This window comes from Labrus bergylta, chromosome 7, assembly GCF_963930695.1.
Source record: "Labrus bergylta chromosome 7, fLabBer1.1, whole genome shotgun sequence".
Lineage (NCBI taxonomy): Eukaryota > Metazoa > Chordata > Actinopteri > Labriformes > Labridae > Labrus > Labrus bergylta.
In genome coordinates this window covers 17,431,883-17,454,912 of record NC_089201.1, presented here as the reverse complement: position 1 = coordinate 17,454,912, position 23,030 = coordinate 17,431,883, and the positions used below count along the sequence as shown (strand labels likewise).

General features: G+C 41.1%; 1 protein-coding gene across 3 annotated transcripts in view; it reads left to right on the top strand.

The window, feature by feature from the left end:
- Positions 1-23,030, top strand: part of LOC109986539 (mgat4 family member C) — a 127,657-nt gene that overhangs the window by 39,965 nt on the left and 64,662 nt on the right. For 2 of the 3 annotated variants that reach the window (XM_020637233.2, XM_065956920.1), the window contains exon 3: positions 15,148-15,218. The exons of the other annotated variant lie outside the window; for it this stretch is intronic. The gene's annotated coding sequence lies outside the window, so the exon portion shown is untranslated. The remainder of the gene's footprint in view (positions 1-15,147; positions 15,219-23,030) is intronic. 3 annotated transcript variants of the gene reach the window in all.

The following is a 23,030-nucleotide window of genomic DNA, read 5'->3' as shown; positions in this document are numbered from 1 at the left end:
CTATTGTTTCAGAACAAGCGTGAAGCAAAATGTAAACTTGTCAAATTGTGTTATACCTTAACACTTTTTAATACCACATGTTTAAAATGATACAATCTGTTATTTTACTGATCTACAGTATCTAAAACTAGTGGCAGCCACCGGTGTTGAAAAATGAAGCCAATGCAGAAGCTCAAAGTCCTGCAGTCCGTCAGGTGTCTGCTGGAGGCGGGCTCTAAGAGATCTAGAAGTCACATACACACCCCATTCAAAAAGGCAGTTTTTACAGCAGAAATTAACATGTTTACAGCCTGGTATAAAAAAACGACATTTGTCTGATTAGTTTTTGTCCTTATGGGCACAAACTGTATGGGGAATATTTAAAAAATGTTTAAACGGCTCTGTTTTGATTTTATGAACGACACATGTTATCCATAGTTAGGCGTGTAGCTGACATGATTGACAGGTGGGCTTAAAACCCGCCTCAGCTTGAGCTCTCAGCCTGCCGTTAAAGAGCCCATATTATGCCCTTTTTGGGGTTCATATATTTAATCTATGTACCTACTAAAGTATGTTCACAATAGCTAAAGATGTACTGCCGCTCCATGCACCGGCTCGCTTCTGACTCTCTCTCTAAGGCTTTGAAGGGCCCACATTCAGAGTCCCCACATGTGCCAAGTCTGATCTGATTGGTCGGCCTGTCGGCTCTGCCGTAATTGGTCATTCGCTCAGCACGGTTCTCTGAAATGTCCCGCCCCTTTTACCATATTGGGAATGCAGCCACTTTGGTTCCCGAGCGGAGCAAAAACATTAGCACCTTAGCTCTACTGTGCTATCGCAGGCTACGGCATATCGTGGGCGTGCTACAGAGGTTAATGGGCGTGCAACATGAGCTGCTGGGCTTGCCACAATGAGCCAATGGGCTTAGATCAGTGATATGCACTGACAAGACGTCACACTGGCAAATTTATTTCAAGGGGGGCTTGAACCGAGCGTTACATGCAGCTAATGCTACAGCTAACAGGAGGACGTAGGAGAAGCTGCGTTTACGTGGACTTTGAATTTTTGCACATAGATGTGCCTAAACATGCACAGGATACATGGAAAACACACTAAAGAGCATATAAAACCAGAAAAAGCAAAATATGGGACCTTTAAATTGACTGAAAGTTAGACTAAGTCAGCATTTCCAGCATGGCGGCTGCTGCCGATGAGCCTTCGGAGCCCCCTGCAGTAACACACGTGTGGCGTCACTCAGGCTTTGTCCATTCATATTTACAGTCTAAGATCTAAAAGTACGGAAGCTTTAAAAGAAATTCAGATCTTCAGTTGTATTTTTAACCAGAACTGCTGCGACCTAAGAAGAAAGAAAGGACTGTCTTTTTGTACAAGTACGTTGGCAACGTTTTGATACTGAAATGCTGTCAGTGTATTTATGACGTTTAGACAGTGTGCAGGACTTTGCTTGCTTTTTGATGCTTTAGACTTGTTTTTGTCATCGTCATATCGAAACACATATCAACATCTTTAGATTTTGACTAGTTTTTTAACAAAGTTAGAATTTCTGGTATCGTGGCAAACCTACTCTCATGCAGATTTTTTTTTTGCCTGTTGTGCTTCACAAGATTTCATCATTGTAGACCTTTGATTTAATATAAACATTTTTGAAGTAAAGTTGGAAAGCATTAATTGGGGTTATTTTTGGATTTCCACCTGTTTAATCTGTACATGCATTCCTCCCTCTGACAAATGAATTTATTTATTTTATCTCCAGTGGGGATGGATTTTATCCAATCCTCATAGTAAAAACTGTTATTTTACTCATAGACAATAAGAAATACCACAAACATAGATGCATTTTAAACCTTAGCAGAGCGCAGCAACAAAAGAAATGTCTGAAAGACTACATTCAGAAATAGATTTTTACTGCTAGCCATCATGTGACAAAAACGAGATTGCGTCTAGGCTTTGTGAATGAACATTTTCATGCTGAACAGTTTTCTGTTCATCACAGTAAATAGACTTAGGGTTGCATCGTACCGTGGGTAGAGATTTAAAGAGATGAGGGTGTGAGAAAAGCAATATTGATCCCTCCATTGAACAGAAGAAGAAGAAAAGACTGAAATCCATGATGAAAGCAGATTTTTTTGTTTTTGTTTACCAGTACAGATGAAGTGTAGCATTATTTAATGTTTATGTTGAAAATATGATCTGTTTGTGAATTGAAAGATTATTTTCTATTAATTATTGAAGCTCATAATATAGTGTTTTGCCATGCCTGGCTGGTTGCAGCTTTCCATGTTACTTAACGTGATGTTTAATTTTAGTCATTTAAATGATGTATTATTATGATTAGCATCTATCCTTCATTCATTTACTGATGTTTATATGACTTCATACCAAGTTTTTAAAGCTGTCTCTGTGTTTTTACAAATCGCGAGTACGAGTTTGGAAATATTGATTTGTTGTTGCAAGTGAAACTTTGTCTCTGATTGATTAAATCTTAAGCTCGCAACATAAATGTGACGAGCTCCCCTGGATGTCTTTAGATGCAAAATATCCTGTCAAGACGGCCTGGAGCAGCAATCTTTTAAGGAACTTCTGCTTGCATTTTTCATCGTGTTGCACAGACTGTCTTGTATAAAGAAGGAGCTGTCAGGCCTGTCTCATCACACACACACACACACACACACACACACACACACACACACACACACACACACACACACACACACACACACACACCTCTCCACCAGCAGTGGCCACATTTACGTTCAGAGCTGCAGATGTGAGATATGTTATTTATCTCCTCCATATTTAATGAAGAGTCGCCCTGGGAAGCAGATGGTACATTAGCTGTAATAAAGCCGAGCTGACTTCAGTGGTTTTGTAAGGGAATACAGAATTGAGCCGTAAAGGCCTCGCTGTTTCACGGCCGACATTCTTGGAGGGTCAAAAAGGTGTGTGACGAGCACGGAGATTGTGTGTTCACTCGCCTGGTACAAACACTTCACCTTTATAACTCTGGACAGGTTCTCATTGCCCCCAGTGAAGCATCATATATTGATGTGAGGAGAACAAAAATTACAGTAAGCTCTGACCCCTTTGTTCGCGAAGCCAGCATTAAAGTTGCTGAGTGCGGGCTTCACATTGAGCTATGTTTTATTGTTACGCTCAGCAGAATGATTCAAGTGTGCACACACACGCTTACATACTTCTTGAGTCACCCACATCGGAACTGTTCATTATCGCTCGTGCTTCCTGCTATTTACCTTGAAAGGGCCCGGAGAAAAGGTCCAATTAAAGGGCAATTCAAGTATTTTTAAACCTAGGCCTTTTTTAGTTTTTACATGTTTTTGGTATAAATAGCTAATAGTTAGAAAAAGTTTCAATATTGGTCCAGTAGATTGCTTCTGCTGGCCGCATCAAAATATGATTGAATGTCTGCAATGTAACCCTTTGGGGCAACTGCAGCGAATCAAACTATGGTGAATTAAAGTGTCTGTTTTTGAAAATGGTCGACCTCAGATTGGAACACAAAATTCCTAATAGAATAACCCAAATGATCTCTAAAGAGTAGTTTTTGTTCAAAGGTAAGTTGCCATTTTTGAAACCAAAATTCGCTTTTTATTTGCTCTCTTCAACGATAACTTTACCTTCCAGAACATGAGAGCTGGTCTTTTACTGCTGCCTTCATTGGTTAGTTTAATAGGTTATTGTATGTCATATAGATATTGTGTTGGACATGTACTATCGATGTAAAACACCAAAATCGTACCGTATTACTGACAAACAGATGGCAGGCCATAACTCCCATGTCCTGCAAGCTAACAGGGTATAATAAAGGAGTAAAGTTTTATAAGAGAGCATTGTCTGGCTTTTTCAGTTTCTTTAAAGATTTATTTTTGGCCATTTTGTGCCTTTATTGGAGAGACAGGACAGTGGACAGAGTTGGAAACCAGGGAAAGAGAGAGAGAGAGAGTGAGGGGAATGACATGCTGGAAATGAGCCACAGGTCAGATTTGAACCTGGAGCGCCCGCTTGGGGGTCTACAGCCTCCATACACGGGGGTGCGCGCACTAACCTCTGCGCCACCAGTGCCCTTCTTTTTCAGTTTTCTAGAAGAGTAACTTACCAAAGGTTTATCTTTGCAAGAGTTCCTTCCATGACTTTATCAGACACTTTGAATAACTTGAAAAGTGGCAAACAACTTACTTTGATCTGCGGATTTCCCTCCAAGGTTTAAATTGCGTCCACTTCAACCTGTTTTTTGCAGCTGCCAGCTAAAGAAATCCATTGGGGCCTTCTGAAAACATTCCTTTTTCCATATTAGTCATCTAGTCGCTAGAGTATGTAGAAATAGGGCCGAGGTTTATAAGCAACAGCCTGTAGCTTAAAGTTTCTAGACGGGCACAAGCAGAGGTTGTGATCAGAAATATAGAAAAGTAAAATGTTTTCAAACTATCTGCTTTCTAAGTGATTAGACTAACAGATGAATCTCTCTTATAAAGTAAGATGACTCAGACCGGAGAACCAGTCAGCTGTATTTGACAGGCACGAAATATTATCACAGCCAAGTCTTGAAACTACATCTGGCAAAAGTCGTTTATTCCCTGAGGTTACTTCTGCAATCTGTAATTTTTTTGCAATTGCTTACCCCACAGCTGGGGGTATGTTGCTGTCTGTGACGGTTGAGTATGTTTCATGTCCTCAATTCGCATTTTAAAAGAAAAACTAGGGACTGATGGCAGTTTTCTAACCGCCTTTTGCTCCCTCTCTATGGCTAATGTTGATAATTAAGGTGAGTGGACAAGCATATAAAGCCCCCGCTGTGAAATAGGTGCTGTTGTGAGCCCTTCTGAGTCATGGAACACCTTTTGAGGCAATCATGGTTGGGGGGGGGGGGGGGTTAGTGCAGGAGCTGCATGCTAAACTAGATGCTTTCATAAAGCAAGATTCAGAACTGCGTGGAGAAAAATAATGCGGTGCAGCATATCAAATCAAGGTCTGATGAGGAAGAAAATAAACATGTCTAAGCCCATTGCTTGTGATGCCATAAAGCAGAGACAAACTCCAGGGCTCTCTCTCCTTCTCAATTCTCAGACAAATGCCTTTGTTAAAGAAGCAGAGAAGAGATCTTAACAAGTTAAAAGAAACCTCCCAGGAGATGAACCAAGAGGGAAACGGGATGGAAAACACTGGATCACTGCGGTGTGTTCATTGAGAAGAATGAATGAATAAATTGAAAGCGATGGCATTCCCGGCGATCTTCAAGGCAATGAGACATTATTGATTTCTAAGGAGAAAACGCATTCTTTATGTGTCCAGGGATCCTGGCTTTCGCTCTCTTTTCACACTCTTTTACACACTCTTTTTGCCACCGAAAAAACAACCTCAGGAGTGAAGCTTGATATACAGCACAAGCCTGTCGTGGCTTAAGTATGCCGGTGTAGCTTTTGGAACAGCGCGCACTCATCTCAACGGACAGCAGAGGTATGCCTCAACCATCTGTTCCCATTTTGACACAATGCAGTGAATCAGCACTTTATTTCTTTTTTTAAGGAGTGCTTCCTGAAAGCCTTTTATCTGGGAGGATGGAGGCAGAGAATTGCAGTGGTGATGGTAATCTGTGTTGATATTTAAAGTAAGGAAGAAATGCATTCTGTTATTGCCGCTGATCCTATTTTCACACAAATTCAGCGAGGCAAACAAGCTGTCCTAAGCCTTTTTTTTAATGTTTACAACATGATGGTTCTTTAGTATATTGGCACCACCTGCAAGATAGTATAAGTAAGCATTGGTATTTTAAAAGTTTTCCTAAGTTTTTCCAGGGAAAGTCTGACTAGAATTAATGAATATCTGCTTTTGACACTAGTTTATCTGCCATTTGTGTTTGTACGCGTTCTCAAATAGCGGCTACATGAAGCTGAGGTTTCCATTTTAAGACACCATGCCTTGGCAGTGAGCAATAGTTGTGCAAAGTTATCAGCTCTTTTCATTTCTGGGCTGACACTCTGGGTGAAAGATTTGGGCTTGAGGTGCGGCAGCCGTGGATTAAAGATCATATCAATGCCAGCCAATATGTATAGTGATTCAGGAATGATAGCAGAGATAGCAGATGAAGCCAGAGAATGTAGAGATATGGTGTGCACACCGAAAGTTTATCATATAGAGTAGAGATAGTCAGAGGATAGCAATCATGGAGATGATGTGGTGTGTGGCATAGGTGTGCGTCAGGGACTTTTGCAAATGTTTGACTTTTGTGTTCAAGGGCACAAAAAAATAGAAGATTCAAATTAAGTTGATGGCCAAATAAAGTGTCTGTTGCGTATTTTTACACAGTGGAGAGCAAAGATTCTGTAGTTGCAAAGCTGAAAAATGTGCACCTCACCAACAAAAATAATTAAGGGTTATGTTTTTGCCTGGAGGTCATACTGTGCCAATAAATGAAGTGGATGTAGCCACCAGCACATAAACAATTTATCTGAAAACTTGTGATTTTTAATATTACTTGAGTACGGTCTATGGTGTCATCGTCTTTGTTTTTGGTAATCAAAGATTACTATATTTAGATGACAGGCTGGATACACATTGCTAAGTCTCTGTCCTACTTTAGAGGTTGCCATGGTAGTGATTTCAGCCAATAAACTAATAGGGATCATGTTAGGTGAGGTAATAATTTAATTGAGAATAAAGGCCATATTCAAATGTGGTTTCATACAATCAGACTTCTTGATGCAACCAATATAAATCCTTCCTGCTTTTCATTAGAAAGAAAGCACGTTTAAATCACTGCTGCTTTTAAAACCAAATGGCTATGATCACAAAATTCAGTCCATGGTCATACAAATAAAGTATCTAAGGGAGCTTTTGATGCAATTAAGTCAAGCAGGATGTGCTAAAAGATAATCTGTACAAGGAGATTTGTGCCATCCAGATTGTGACACATTGACTCTCATGATTTCTTTAGTTTGTAGATGAGGGTCTTAGCATCCATTCATCCATCCATCAATTGTCTATAACATTGTTCCTTTCGAGGTTGTAGGGGGGCTGTAGCCAATCCCAGCTGTCATTGGGTGAGAGGTTCGGTACACCCTAGACAAGTCACGAGTCAAACACAGGGCTGACATGTGGAGACAAACAACCACTCACAGCCACACAATTTTGAGTCACCAATTAACCCTTGCGAGCATATTTCCGACTGTGGGAGGAAGTCTGAGTACCTGGAGGAAACCCACGCATGCACAGGGTGAACAAACCCCTGCACAGAAAAGCTCCTGTCTGGGAATTGAACCAGGAACCTTCATGCTGTTAAGCAATATCTGAGCAAAATCTGTACAAATAGTTAGATATACATTTTCTACTGGTAATAGAAATTAAAGTTTTCCATTTTGCCTTAATGGTTCATGGCTATTGTGTGAAAAGATATTGGTTTGATTGGTATTTAATTTGATTAAGTGGACCCTCTCTGAAGTTGTGCATGGGGGGAACTAAGAACACTTGCAGGGGCAATTGGGCCGAAACAAAGAGAACTTGGGGGGCACTCAGCCAAACCACGGAGGGCACTGAGAGGGCGCCAGGGCCACTTAGGCTGCACTTACTTTAAACCTGTGTGAAAATAACACTGTCTTCTTATTCATATTAATGGAGCTGGTTTAGCAACACACCAGGGATGCCAATGGGGTTAACCCAGAAAACAACACATGGTCGCCTGTTGAACCACGGCTCAACTTTAGCAGGTATATGACCTCATACAGCAAGAAGTTGCATTGGCCAATCAAATACAGGCAGGAGCACATTCCCTGTAGATCACTTTGTAACATAACCAGCATATTTAAAGTTTACCTCGCAATGCTTAAAATGAAAAACAAAAAAAAGCTGACATTGTTATTTAAAACCAATTTGCAGTGTTTTGGTCCAGTGTGCCATTAAAAACAATGTTTTAATCAATTAGTCTGAACATTTTGGATAGTGGTTTATTGGCTTTTTTCAGTCTGACATTCAGCACAGGTTTGAGCTCTGTAGGTATTTGGGTTGTTATGATTCCAGACTTTAAACTTGGATACAACACTAGCTTTGCTCCATTGGTATGAATACTTATTTTATACCACGGCAACAAACTAAGAGGTCTTAGGCACCCAATATGGGGCAATTTCTTATTTTATTTTCTATTGCCAGAGATTGCAAGTGAACCCCTGCATTCCCTCTAAAGTGCTCAAATACATTGGCAACATTTCCAATGTATTTGTACAATTTAGACAGTGCTCAAGCCTCAATGCTGTTTGATTCTACCAGTCAGTGAAATAACAGAGATTGTAATGTTTCAAGCATGTGGTATGGAAAATGTTAAAGTCATAGTTAGGGTTGCAAAGGGGTGGAACATTTCTGGTAGATTTCCGGTAACTTACCACGGGAAGTTAAGATGGGGATTTTTTTAAACGCCATTCTTGTTAATTCCCATAAATTCCTGTTAATTCCCATGGAACGTTTTCCAACTTTGAAAATTCCTAGAATTTTGCAACCCTAGTCATAGTAGGTACCAACATGTCTTGCTGAGGTTTAGATTACTTCATACAAACTGATGTATGTAGACATACTTCTTAGACTTAATATGAGATGACCAAAGTTAAAGGAAGTATATGTTGTCCTTTGATAATTCATCCAGACACCTTTCTAAATATAAAGTAATTCTACTCCAACTTTGGGGCATTACAACAGAAACCCTTTCTATGTTGTGTTTTGAAAGGTGGGAAATTTGTTCCCCTTTAATGGCTGTATATCCAAGAATCGCTTAGCAAAGAGAAGATTAAGTGCACACATTAATCCAGGAGTCAGAGCAATCTTGTAATCCACTCAGTATGCTAATTGCCTGTTCTTTCTCCAGCAAAGGGGTTTACAGGCCATTAAATGGCACTGAGCGTTTGACAAAGGATAGCCGGCACGCTCCCCCACCCACTATCCCCCTCTCCCTATTTCTTTCTTGGACAGGCTGTTGTACACCCACACAACGCTCCTAAAAGTGGCACTGTGATACCAAGGCAGTCATTTCACAGCATGATAAGGGGAACAACAATACCTCTTCTATTTCGAGTAGACGTGACAGTGACAAGTGGATCTCTTGGTTCTTGAAGAAACTTTGATCCTTTTGACCCTGACGCTGTTCTTTTGGATGTTTTCCCCAAGCATACAATAGTTATCATGTAAGATTTGTCCATATCCGACAGTGCTACAAGTAAATAACGAAAGAGAGTGCTATTGTCTCCATCGCAGTCCCAGTCATGCACACCCTCCTTTTTCCAACTCTGCCTGTACACAAGAGAATTGCACCAAGGTAAAGTGCAATTCTTAGCGCGCTACTGCTCGTGCAGTCCCCCAAGTCGCCTTGGCAGCCTTAACATGATGGATGTTGTTTCAAATCGGGTTTCTCGCTACACTGATAAAGCAGCCTTGTCAAAAACATATTCACTAGCAATGTAAGCAGATACAGATAGTTGCAGATAATTAGAAGATTTGTGCATTGTGTCATTTATGGTTCCAACTGCCAGGGAATAGTGCTGTGACGGATGACTCAAACAAGAGAGTTCGGCATGAAGCCTGACTGCAAATGTAGCTGGTAATGACCAGAGTGTGTTTTTCAGATGCAGCTAATGAGCACGGCCATTAGACATAAATGACATTTTAAAAACCTGGGGAGTCAGGAAATGAACAAGTACCATAGATAGACTGCCTGTAGGCAGCAAATATGGCAAGAGCATCTGGAGGATGCAGCACTACGTTCACTCGGATGACCTCCACCCAGAGTGTTGAGACTGTCAGTCATTTCACTTCTGTTAACTGTGAAAAGATGGAGGCTCATTATGGAGGAACTGTCACAACCATTCTCCTCAATATCAACATGGCATCTCAAGGATCTGTAGACTGATTATCTTTTCATGGGTTTATTATTTTAATTTCCTGATGAGCCCATTTATAAGAAATGCTGCCACTTTGGAGGCTTCTTCAGAGACAGACAGGAGTTTATAGTGCGCAGGGCCATGTTTAGATAACCTAAATCTACATGCTAGAATCTAGATTACAAATCCAGAATAGACAATGTAAGTATGGCTCAACAGACACCGCCAGATGGATTTGTTTCCCCATATTTAAACAGTAACTCTCAGACGTGTGCCACTAAATCCCAACAATCTGCAGCCTTATGTTGCACCCAATCACTACACTCCATGATTGATTAGTCACCCGTTTGAGCTGAAAGTGTGGAGATCAGGATGAAATCAACTGCTGTTGTGTTTGGAACGAGGCTGTAAGTGAGAAACTTTGAATAGCTGAAAACTTCAGCTACTGATTATTTTTCACCAACAAAAGAACCTCAGTTTCGAAGTGTATTTTAATTTTTTAATAAGGTTACTAATTATGGGTTGTAATTCAAAACAACTCCACCACGCCCCATCTCACCTTCACCTGGATTTGAGTAATGGCCCATACCAAGAATCCCTCCAATACCATGACCAAAAAAATGGACGTAATATCAGTGAAAAAACTCTGACTGATTATTTTTTAACAGCTCTGAACAAACTGAACAGCCAGGCACTTGTCTCCTCATCAGTAAGTGCGGCATGTTTTTTTATTTTTATTTTTATTTAAAAAAAACAAAATAAAAACCTGGTTAAAACAGGCAGGTGGCAGCTGAGATCACTTCTCAGTGTGCAGCAGTAGGTTTTTCTTAAGTTTTTCTTGCCCTCCAGGTGGGCTTTTCCACGAGTGTGTGATGTCAAATGAAAACTATGAATTCTGTGATAAGGAGTTTTGAAGGGAGTGTAGTCTGGCTGTTTTTTTTAGACAAAAACATCTTCCCTCAACTAAGGTCAAGAATCATTTCTGTAATGTCGTAAGAGACAAAACAACCTGCTTTGATGGAGTGATTTTACCTCCAAGAAGTTGCATTTGCTGCAGCTCTTCTGGAGCAAATTTGAAACTTTTTAACTATGAGTCATAACGATGTGTATTTTGGTAAATTCTAGTTCTATGCCTTTGTTTAGAAAATCACTCATACTTAAGTTCCTGTTAATGTACTCTTTTGACGTCTTTAGGGCTGTTTCTTTATCCTCAGTGCCTCGGAGGTTGTGAATATCCTGAGATCTTCAGATATTTATAAATGTGTCAAGGGGCAGAGCAGTGCTCAGATATCTTTGACAACATCAGCAAGGAATTTATGATAAAAAGTCACTAACCAAACCTCATAAATAAGATAAGCTTTTGCTGCCTAATACGTTCAGCAATATTTTGGATGTTTCTTGTTGTGTTAATACAAAAACAAAGTAGAGTGTTGGCATTTGTCTGCATGCAAAAATGAAAGTTACAATATTTTGTAAATACTCAGTAACTTTCATTGTTTTGTGAATGAACTTATCAATACAATATATATGTGTGTGTGTGTGTGTGTGTGTGTGTGTGTGTGTGTGTGTGTGTGTGTGTGTGTGTGTGTGTGTGTGTGTGTGTGTGTGTGTGTCGGTAAGTTGCCGCTTGCTTTTACAGTAAAGTTGGTATGCAGCTTTGGTTGTTTGCAGAGTAGGTGACATTCAAGAGCTAATACTAGATAAATACTAGAGTCCTCTTCTCCAATATGTAATGCATTTGAAGGCATTTAAGCTAAAAAAAAAAATTAAGGTTGGTAAGAATGATCTCAGAAAGAAAAAACTTGGCGTTTGATTCTTGTTTAGGGTCAAATCAACATGAAGACACTTGGTAAGAACGGGAAATACCTCGTCCTTTTAGACTAATCACAAAAACCTTCAGGACACATTTTAAGAAACAAGATCTTGAATAAACGAGAAAGATAAGATGAGAAAAACAGATTGACACCTTGTGTTTATGTGGCTTTTTCTTGTTTAACACGTTGGACTCTGGTTAACTGATGTTTTCCTGCAGTCACTGCTTTGTTCCCTACAGTATGATGACCTTTACGTTTGAGCCGCTCGGTATAGTTTAAGGTATACTTAGGTGATATCTCTCTGTAGCTCTCTGTATGTGGGGGGGAGGGGTGTGTGATAAAATGTAGATGAGATGTTAAGGTAAGGCTGCATGTGGGAGGCTGTCTCTCAGATGGAGAATTTTTCCCTGGCAGCGATGGAGGTCACAGTGGAAAACATGCTGCGAATACGCTCCTACCATCAACAGTGTTGGCAGTGAAAGCGCTCTCTGCTCGCTCCAGGAGAGAAGTGCAGTGTTTATCAAGTCGAAACATGTAGAAACCACCTACAACCCACAGCTCAACTACAGAGAAGTAAACCCAGTGTCAAAATGCTCTCACTTCACTTTTAAAGAAAGGAAAAAATAACTCTTATGTCTTTAGAATCTGGGTCTTTTTTTTTTTTTTTTTAAACTTTGCCCGTCTTTCGTTCTAGTTTTGAAACCTAATCATCTTCAGCTTTTTTAAAGAAGTCAGGCATGAGTAAAATATGAGGAGGGAGTTTTTTTTTTTAACATGTAGAGAATAAAGTCAAGATGTCAAAAATGGAGAGAACATTTTTGTCATAGTGCGAGGCTGAAGAAAACATAAATCAGAGAAACAACAATTTATTAAAATATTTTCTTTTTCTTATTCGAAAAAATCCTCTCCTCTGATTGGCTCCTTCATATGGCTCTAATACATAGACTGTAAATATTAATTCTGTACAAAGCGGCCATGCTGGAAATCCTGTCTCAGTCCAGCTTTCAGTCAACCTAACGACAGGCTGAGAGCTGCAGTTGAGGCGGGTTTTAAGCCTCCTGATAAACCGCTACATAGCGCTCACCTGTCAATCATGTCAGCTATACGCGCCTAACTATATGGATAACCCGCATCATTAATAAAATCAAAACATTTATAAAAAATGTCACTTCCTGTACAGGGTGAGCCAGTGATGACAATAACTAATCAGACCATTTCCATTGTTTTAAACCAGGCTGTAAACATATTTGCTGTAAAAACTGTTTTTTTGCTAGTCGTGTGTATGTGACTTCCGGTGTTCCTGGAGCCAGCCTCAAGCGGACACTCAACACACTGCAGGATTTTGCACGTCTGCATTGGCTTCATTTTTCAGCACCAGAGGTTGCCTCTTCCTCTAATGCTAAAAGTTGGATTTTTTTTTCCAGACATTTCAACTTCATTTTCAACCTTTGGACTCAAATCCTTAAATTAATTCCATTCCTCTTGTTTCATTTCTTATGCCTGACACTAGTTCAAGTTCAAACATGTTTTTCGTTTTTTAAGTTTTTTCTTCACATTTTGACTTGAATGTCAACACTTTGACTTTGGTCGGGAAATGCTAATAATGCAAAAAAGTCTTCCTTTGACTTATTTGAAAACGTTGTACTATACTTTGACTATGGTTTGACTTCATGCTTGACATCTTGACTTCATTCTCAACATTTTGATTTCATTTTGAATGACGATAATGAAATGCAACATTTTCAAAAGAAAAAAATCCTTCACACTTGACAAAGGTTCAGAGGGAACGAAACATGATAAACTGGTGATGCCTAGCAAGAGTAGTGTGCAGGATTTTTTCTTTTCAAAGTGATAGTTTGATGCACCTATGTGAATGTGTGAACACCTCTTTTAAACAGCGAAATGGAACATAGAAAACAATGTACCTTCTCAATATTTGTGTTATACCTTCTGTTGTATACTGAGCAGTACGGATACTCTTTGACAGATCTCAGAACAAAATGTTCAGTGCTGGGAAAGGTTCTTTGAAAGCTATAAGTCACATCACGCTGAAAGAAATTAAACTACAGTAGAGCAATCGAGGCTGACAATAAATTGGTGCTATGAAAAGGTAATTGGAAAGACAAGACAACCACAAATGGGAAAGATATTTCAGTTTTTTGTTTGAAACATATTGAATAAAGTGCTGTAAAAAGTGACGTCCAAGACTACAAAAAAGAGCCCTGCACGTTTTTAACAAAAAAAGATTCAGATTGATTCATAGAGGAGGTTTTTTTTTCCAGCTCCACTTGTGATTGAACGCTTATTGTTCAAAACCTGGGAGTGCAGTGTTCAGATTACAGTGTTTAAAATCTCCCATAATAAAGATGGGGGCGTTTGGTGTGCGTTGAAGCTGCTCTTGTACACAGTCCGCCACTTCAGAAGCTGCCCTGGATGCGTTACCGTCAGGGGAACATAAACTGAACATATCAGAATATTTCCAAACTGAAGTGTACTTCACTGATGATTATTCGGTATAGAAACGCTCAGATTGGACTCTTTCTGTGGGCCAAAGAAGTAACGAGTGATGATTGGGTAAAGAGCTGTGAGAGGGGCATCAGAGGTTTAGGAGTTAAAATGCCACTTGGCAGGTTTAGCGAGTCGCCTCCAGCTCCAAATGGAAGTGGGAGGTTATTGCTTGAAGGATGTAATTTTATGTCCAGAAGTGATGTAGTGTTGTGTGGAGTAAACCGCACACAAATGGCTTTTTTGTGTTGTTTTTTTATACCAGAGGACATGGAAGAAAACAGCAGAAGGTTTCAAACTGGAGAATTTATTTGGAAGACATGGGGTACTTTAGAGACAGTTATTGATTTAATTTGATTAAAAAAAGTTTTCCATAAAGAAATCTCAACCTAAATCCACCAATGCAGATGCACTTGTCATAAATCCCTCATGAAATAGTGCTTTATGGTGTTAATGTTGGAATAAAAAACAGAAAGGCTAACTTACTGTGACTTTGTATTATAACAAACACAGTTGACCGCCTACACTCCTCTTTAAACAGAGCCTCCTCTGATTGAGGAGCCCCTCACTGAATGAGGTCATCTCCACTCATCCTCTGATCCCTCCATTCTTCATCTGGGAGGCAAGTGGCATATAAGAGGATCTATCTTTGTGAACGGTTTTGAGCCCCCAAAATTACAAACAAACTAAAGGCGGGGGATCGATAGTGTGTGTCTCACAGAATGATGAACTGGCACTTCAGAGGGGGGAAAAATCAATGTCGCGCTCCCTTTCTCTCCCTCTCCTCCTCTGTTTCTCTCTCTCTCCATCCTTCTCTATGGGTGCTAAACTCTCCTCACACTCCTCAGACTGTAGTGTTAAACTGTGTGTGTGTGTGTGTGTGTGTGTGTGTGTGTCGCTCGAAGCCAGGTCTCTCCCTGTGATTTAATGGTCCTTTGTTTCTTATTTCTTTTTAGCCTGGAAGACCCCTGCCACTTTGATGTGTGAGCACACCCACCAATAATGGCCCATAGGATACTGAGTGGAAGTAAGTGCTTCAGGTCAGATTTACCGCTGTGGTGCTCCTCCTTCTCTCCGCTGCTCCCGTAAACCTGCAGCTCATCCGATGCCGACTTATTGATTAGCACAACACGGCAAACTTTAAATCAAAACACAGCACTTAAAATGAAACCACGTCTTTACTGCAGCACATGCCTCGAACAGTCGTTTGCACCGAGGCAGCTTGCATTTTTAGCGTCCTGTACATCAGTTTGGAGGGCACAGAGAACATACATGGAACTGGAAAAAGTTAGATAAAATAAACTTTTCAAAAGGGGGAAATTGTTTCCCAGAGCTCAGTCCTGAGTTAAAAGTTAAAGGGACATTCTTGTATTTCAGTCTTGGGACCTAGTTTCCCTAGTTATATATATATTTTTTTTCAATCACTGCTTACATTGCTCACTTCATCAGTATCCACTGACAGGTTTAAAAAAAATAAAAATAAATAAAAAGCATCTTAATGCAAAGTTGTATCTGTAGGGACGCTCTGGGAGGATTTTGTTTGACACAGAATGGAAATAAAAGCATCTTAGTGGCAAATACATGCACTTTTATGAGACAAACCGTGGATGTGCGCATTTGTCTCTGAGAATTTAATAGAAACCATGACAGTCTGTTATGTGGCAGCTGAAATGATTTATTAAAGCAAACCCTCAAGTTGTATCACCTATACGACAGTGTGACCCTTGAAATGAGAAATAGAGCTAATCCTGAAAGATCACATGCATGAAAGAGAGAAACAGTTTCTTTGTTTTGCTTTAAATTGACTATAAATCATTTTTGTAATGAGGAATGAAGACAATCTGTTTGAAAACGTAGGCAGATTAATCTCACATATATATTTTCTCTTCCTCTGAAATTTGCCTCAGAGAGATGGAGCTATTTGGTGACAGAAGTGGGATTATTTTATAACTGGGGGATCTTGAGGCCCAGCACTAAAAATGGTAACGGGCAGAAGAGGTTGTTTTTTAAACTTACAATGTTGATACAGCCATAATCACAGTTGAGTCTTAAGTCTGTAAAATTTCTAACGTTCAACTAAACTGCAAGGTTCTGTGCGCTTGTATATTTTCTCACCAGTGTGTGCTTGTATAGTGTCCACGTTATTCACAGGAGTGGGTGTGTTGTGTGATTGAAGGCAGTGTGTCGTGCTCTGTCCTGGGTATTAGCTGCTGGAGTGATATGGGTGAGCTCTCAGACAGGAAGGCAGCGCTGTCAGCTGTGGAGAGCTCCTCCTGTCAGCACCGCCGGCTGAAATACTGAACTGAGAGATGAAGCCTGAGGCAGGAATCCATCTGGGTGAAGAGCCTATCTATCTCTATCTATCTATCTATGTATCTATCTATGTATATAGCTATGTATCTATCTATCTATCTATCTATGTATCTATCTATCTATCCATGCATCCATCCATCCAAAATGGAAAATCGTATGCACATTTGATCAGTAGTGTTAGCATTAACATGTCCCTCTGGTCCCGCTTACGTCGGTACAATTACAACAAAAAAGGTTCATAGAATTTAAAGAGGAGGGGGGTTTACATTTTAGTGAAGCAACAATAAATAAAATATGTGTGTTGTATTGTTGCTTAAAATAAGGATGGACCTGATTTATTTTCTGTTGCTCACCTCCATGGGCCCTCCTCATGAGACTGGGTGACAGAGAGCTTTCCCCTTTATCCCCCCTTCTGAGCATCTCATATTTATCTATAATGCATTTATCCATCATCATATCTTTTGCCATGTATCTTTTCATCGTGCATTTATCGATTGCACATTAATCCACCGTGCATATATATCATGCAGTTTATCTATCACACATTAATCCAATAATATCATTTATCAATCCATTGATCCATAAATCTATCTCTCTATCTGATGTATCTCATCTTTCTTATCTATCCTTCTTTCTCTCTCCACCTCTATCAGATCTGTTTGTTCCTGCTTCTTTGTCTCTGTCAGTCTCCGGGGTGCAGTCGGGGTAGCTGCTGTGTGTCAGTAGTGAAATATTCATACTACGTGAGGGAAGTTTGACGAGTTGCTCTGACACCTCCGTACTCTCCCTCCTCAGTTTTTCATTTCCTCTCCGGCTCTGGCACGTTAGCTCAGCCCTCCCCCACTCTGCAGCTCAGCACTGTACTGTGTGCTTGGTACAGTCAAGATGAAAAGAAAAACCCAACAGCACGCTGCTTTTTCATATTGTCATACCTGAGAGAATGGGATGTTTAAAAAAAAATGAATCTCTACGGAACATTTTTTTTGCAGGAAATCATTAATCCTTCTTTTGTTAGCTGAAGGCTTTTATGCTAAGACTGACACTTCACTGTTTCTCTTGAAGATACTTCCTGTCTCATTATAATAAGAACACTCATTCTAAATATAAAAATGAATGGAATATTCAAGCTGGGTGCTGAACGGGACTTCCTACATTTCCCTGTATGCCGCTTGACATCAGAGCTCTGACTTAACGACAGGTGATCCAGGGTTATGTTGTGATCACAGGACAGTTTAAGTATCAAAAAATAAGTCTGGCTTCTAACATCTGGCTACAGTATCATTTTATCTCTTCTTACTTCCAACTTCCACATGCCCCAGTCGCACTACGGCGCTGTTCACTGCCACTGTAGTCAATGCTCCTGATTCCAAGCGCTGCGGTCCATCTCCGGAGCGTGCCAGCAGCGCCACTCCACTCTGCTCCATTACAAATAAGCTCCAGGTCGATTTGCCACGGATCCCACTGCAATGACGTGCCAAGCTGGACATAATACATCTACCCAGATAGGAAGTCAGACAAGGAAACGCACAGAACATCTTGTCAATTTCAAAATAAAACTCAATGTACGGACTCACCATCATATTTTCCATCGACGTTGCGCCAAAACAGGCACCAAATGAATGAAAAATCTACCCCAGACAGACACGTTCTTCTCTTTATTCCAGTGTGATCTTGTAGTTCTTTGTGATCTTGGGAATCCGTGTTCTCCTGTGATCCATGTACAGCTCCTCATGAAGCGTGAGCAGAGCGGCTGTCCACCGCTCTGCTCACGCTTCGGTCTAGGGCGCGTGTCGTCTGACAGAGAAGAACCGTAGCGCTGACGGGACGCAGCCTGCACGGACTGTGTGGAAATGGGCAGTCATTCTATGGATTTCTCCTTTGGTGCATCATTGTAGCTCTAGGTGACAAAGGACATTAAAGGTTTGGATCAATCAAAAATGCTGTCATCCGTCACCAATGGCTGATATTTGACGACGACGGAGCCTTCTCTTCCATCACGAATATCATTTAACCCCCCCACCGGTTAAGCTTCACACTCCTCTAGCAGCCTCGATCTGTCTCCTCACAGCCGAACCTGTCATTGTTTAATTTCCGATGAGAAACTTCAGGTGAGAGAATTTTAATGAAGTTAAGAGATGATGTCTACAGCTGGATTGTTAGATGCACTTATTTGCAGATATTTATTAATAGAGACTTAGAAAAAGCTAAAACGTTGTGAGAATGAAGCTGATGGGTGTCAGGATTGTGTTACGGCTGATGTGCCGACCTCTCGCTCTTTACAACAGCTTTTTCCATCAGAAATTTTGATTCATTAGCAGCTACCGACGTTGTTTCCTCCTCTCTAGATCCTTGCTTGTGTTGCACTTTCTCTGTCTCTTTGCATAAAAGTGACTTCTAAATTGCTTGTAGAACTGTAGACCACAAACATGATTTTTCTGTCTTTTTTTAACCCCGCATTTTAGTTGTTTACCTCAAATTAAGTCATCAATATGAGCACCCATGTTAGTCAAGTCTATTTAACTGTAACCCTGTTCTTATCATGTGGTCCAGGTGTTTGAAAGTAGGTGTGCAGACAGATGATACATTTCAGCAGGAGCAGAAAACCCTCACGTCAGAAGCAGAAAAAAGCTGCTGAACTCGACAGCAGCCCTGTTTACATCCAAGGCTGTAGCATTAAGTCAGCATTGATCAGCTCCCTGCTCTCGATGCATAATTCTCAACATCTTCCTGCTACAGAGTGATTAGCCACCAGGGGGGGGGGGCAAAAGTTGCAAACCATCTTTTCATTATGTTTTCCTTCAGCCTCCCTCGTAAGTCATCATCGCTGAGCCCTGGCCTCTATCTCCGAACTCTGCAGAAATATCAATATGGATTTAGGAGTCTCCCTGAAGCAAGGTCCTCAGCTAATTAAATCTGTAATCACTCTGTGCTGTAAAAACACAAGCAGGGGAGGGGGAGAGTGTGAAGGGGTGGAGGTGGGTGGGTGGGGGGGGAGTATGTGGCGGTTTAAACGGGGGCCGGTGGAGTTTCATTTAACAAAGACGACTAATTGGGTCAGAGCTCTTGATCCTCGTGAAGCACGGAGGTTTTACCCGCCATGCAGTCGCCCCGCTTACGGCTCTCTGCTCGCAAACAGAGTCCGACTCCTTCTTCTCTGAGAGTAAAGAAGAGGAGGAGGTGGGGGGCAGAGAGGTTGAGGCAAAGACGGAGAAGAGCTACTGTTGTCAAGGCTACAGCAAACAGGTATTTTATATTGTCTCCGAGGTTTAAAGTCAGTTGTACGATGAGGAAAGTAATAGGATTCAGAGGAGCTCCGAGGTAAGGTGAATTCTAATGGAGGAAGGTGCTTCAGAGACGTACAAGTCCATCTACCGCTGCTACTTTTTTCTTTGCCCCCCTGAAGAGGAGGAAGCCTTTAAGACAGGTGTTGCAAGAAAAGGATAATACCTCCTATGTGTGAAACTTTCTTCACACTGCCTTTCACTGCTAATTAAATTTACTGTTTAAAGACTTTACACCGTATCACAGGACAAGTAGAAGGTGATGTTTCAAATAAGAATCTCGTCTCTTTGGTAGGGTTGTCACAAGTGTAACATTTTATTCATCAATCTGATACCAAAAATTCCATGCAAACTCGTGCACACCGTCTGAATCGCACAAATACGTTGGTAATGTTTTTAAACCATTTGGACAGTGGTTGCAATCTTTTGCTTTCTCCAGCTTCAAGTTACAAATGTGACTATGGATCTGTAATTTTCAATTAATTATTAAAAAATAAAGTACAGGTTTGACTTAATTTGAAGAAGTCCTCCAACCCATACAACAACAACTTTCTACTTTCTCAATAGGAGTGTTTTCAAAATAGATTCTTGAATTCAGTAAGAGACACTTTGGCACTTAACGATGTGAAAAACTGTAGGAATAAAAAAACTGCATTATTGTTGTGAAATTGTTGTATTGTATTTAGGGGACGACACCAAAACTTCTTAGTTAAGAAAAGGATGGGGTGTGGGTGTAAATAAGAATCGCATTACGTTCAAACAAACAGATCACTCTAATATGCCACCTCCAAATCTTAAACCAGGCCAACTATAAGAGTAAAATTTGGTAATGATTGGCATAAATACGATCATAATTTACAGGCAAGAAGTGATCATTTATGTGTTGACTGTTGGTCCGCTGAACACTTTCCAGTTGAAGTAGGCCTTTTTGCTGTTTGAAACCTGAAGATGCATTTTCTAGAAATGGCAATGTCCTATAATTCTTTGTGGGATGGGACTTTAACATGACAGAGCGATAGAAAAATCTGTATTATCCTGTCTCACTAAGGTAAATACCTGAATGGTTTAAGAAATGTGAAGACATGTTTTTTTTTGTTGTATTTCTCTTATACTCCTCTTAAAGTAGTAACGTCCACCCTTGTGAATGTGCGTCAGTGTTTCCCGCTTCCTTTGCAGTTGCGACACATTAACGGCACTTTTCTGATGAAGATAAAGTAGACACAAGCAGCATGTCAGGATGTGTGAAAAACGTACAATACAGAAGCCATTAGGATGTTTAACTTGTCGTAGGCTGAGCACATTACATCAACAAACACAATCCATTAAGAGTAAACAATGGCAGAGCGGACAAACACTTCATTAAAACCGAACAGAGAAGACGAATGAACATAAAAAGGAGAACCTGGCCAACGTGCTCTCATTACTCCTTGTCTATTCACTTTGAATTTTAAGGCCCAAGGATATCGCTTGTGTATCCGCGGTTTGTCTTTTTTTTTCCGCTGCAGCTCTGAGGTGGTGACCTCGGCGCTGCCTCCATCCTCTCTGTGTTACTCACATTTGTGTCTGTCCCCGGGGCTCTTTGTCTAAAGAGCCCGGGCTGGAGAGGCAGCCGGGGCAAGAGCAGTATGTCGAGGTTATCCCTGCCCTGGAGGAATCTTCACAGCGACCTGGTTTCTTTCAGTTGCTCCCTCATATTCCCCAGATCTCCTGCTCAAATTCACCTGATCCTCTACTGGAGCCATTTTGTTGTGGAAAAAACGTCTTTTAAAAACATTGAAACCAAAACAAGGGTCCAGAAGAGTAGTTGCATTTCAGTCGCAGTCTGGGCACCATGGCTGTCAGGAGTCCCCTGCAGTTTTTTTTGTTTCCCCGTTTAATCTACCTGATAATTGCATCCATTATTTGAAATACTTCATATCGTCTGCCTGAGATCTGATTGTGACTGTTTTCTCATCAGGATTTTTCGATTTCAGCACAATAGCGATGCATTAAAGGGAATCTCTCGTCACAGCTCGTCTCGTTCATCTCGCAGAGATCCGAGTTAATATTAGTGATTGGTCCCCGAGTCACGTTCAGACCCATCCTTTCATGCCAGCATCTGGATTTAATTGGTGCTACGCTGTAAAGCCACAGCTGCTCCGCCTGTTAGGACAATAAATTACCCCAATTAGGAGCTGAACAAAAGAGACTGCCTGATAGCACGGCCCTGCTGCCACGCCTGGAGATTGGAGCGCAATGGAACGAGGCCTCTTCCTGACATGTAGCCGCACAAAAAACACCTGCCCCATCATCTCTGTGATCAAAAACACAGTTCCAGTCCAGCGGATATATGGGGCGGGAGAAGATTGCTTTGCATGGCCTGCAGCGTGCTACAGCCTCGCTCACAGAAGCCTCTTGTGCAAAAAATAAGGAACAGAAAAAGCGTTCAGCGTGTGTGTTCAAAATCAATGAGTGGTATTGTGGAAGGTGTGTAATTGCTGGGCGGATGATTAATTGTTGTTTGGATGATGAGTTGTGGGTACATCCAGGTTTTCTGGCAGCCGCCCGCCGTATAGATGGCGCCGGTAATGAAGGCAATAATGAGGGACGGTTCAGGAGGATGTGGAATGGGAGGAACAAAAGGAACATCTGCGCCCCTCTACAGTTAGAGTATAATTGAGACAATATTTCATTTTCCTTTTTGTAAGCAAACCTTACTCTACTTTCTCTCTGAAAGGTGAGATGAATTTATTCTGGCCTGTGACACATTCAGCAGCCTCACCGGATCTGTTTGGTCTGCTTTAGAGCTAAATGTACGGTGGCTGCTGCTGCTGCTGCTGTGATGTCGGCCTCAATCTCTATCGGCACTCCTCCCACGTCTCAGGTGCGGCCACGCCATCCCTTTGTCTCACCACTCGCTGTGAGCGCGCCATTAAAGCCAGCCGGAGTTTGACAAGAAAAATGAAGTGTGCTATTTCCTGTGGCCTCGAGTGTCTTCCTGAATAATGAGCGTATTGCCTGGACCCCCCTCTTGTCCCTCCCTCCCCATGCCATCGCTTTTACCCTTCCCCTTGAAGTTCCAGTCTGCCAAGGGAGTTAGGGGGGTCTTTAGGTTGCTGCTTGTCTCTGAAGTGGGGGGGGGGGGGGGGGGGGGGGGGGGCGCTCATGCTAGACCTCTGAAACTAAATGTGGAAATCCCATGAAAAGAAAAGAGTTTGATGAATGAAGTGGATCTTATTCACAAACTCCTCAGTTTGGAATGTGAG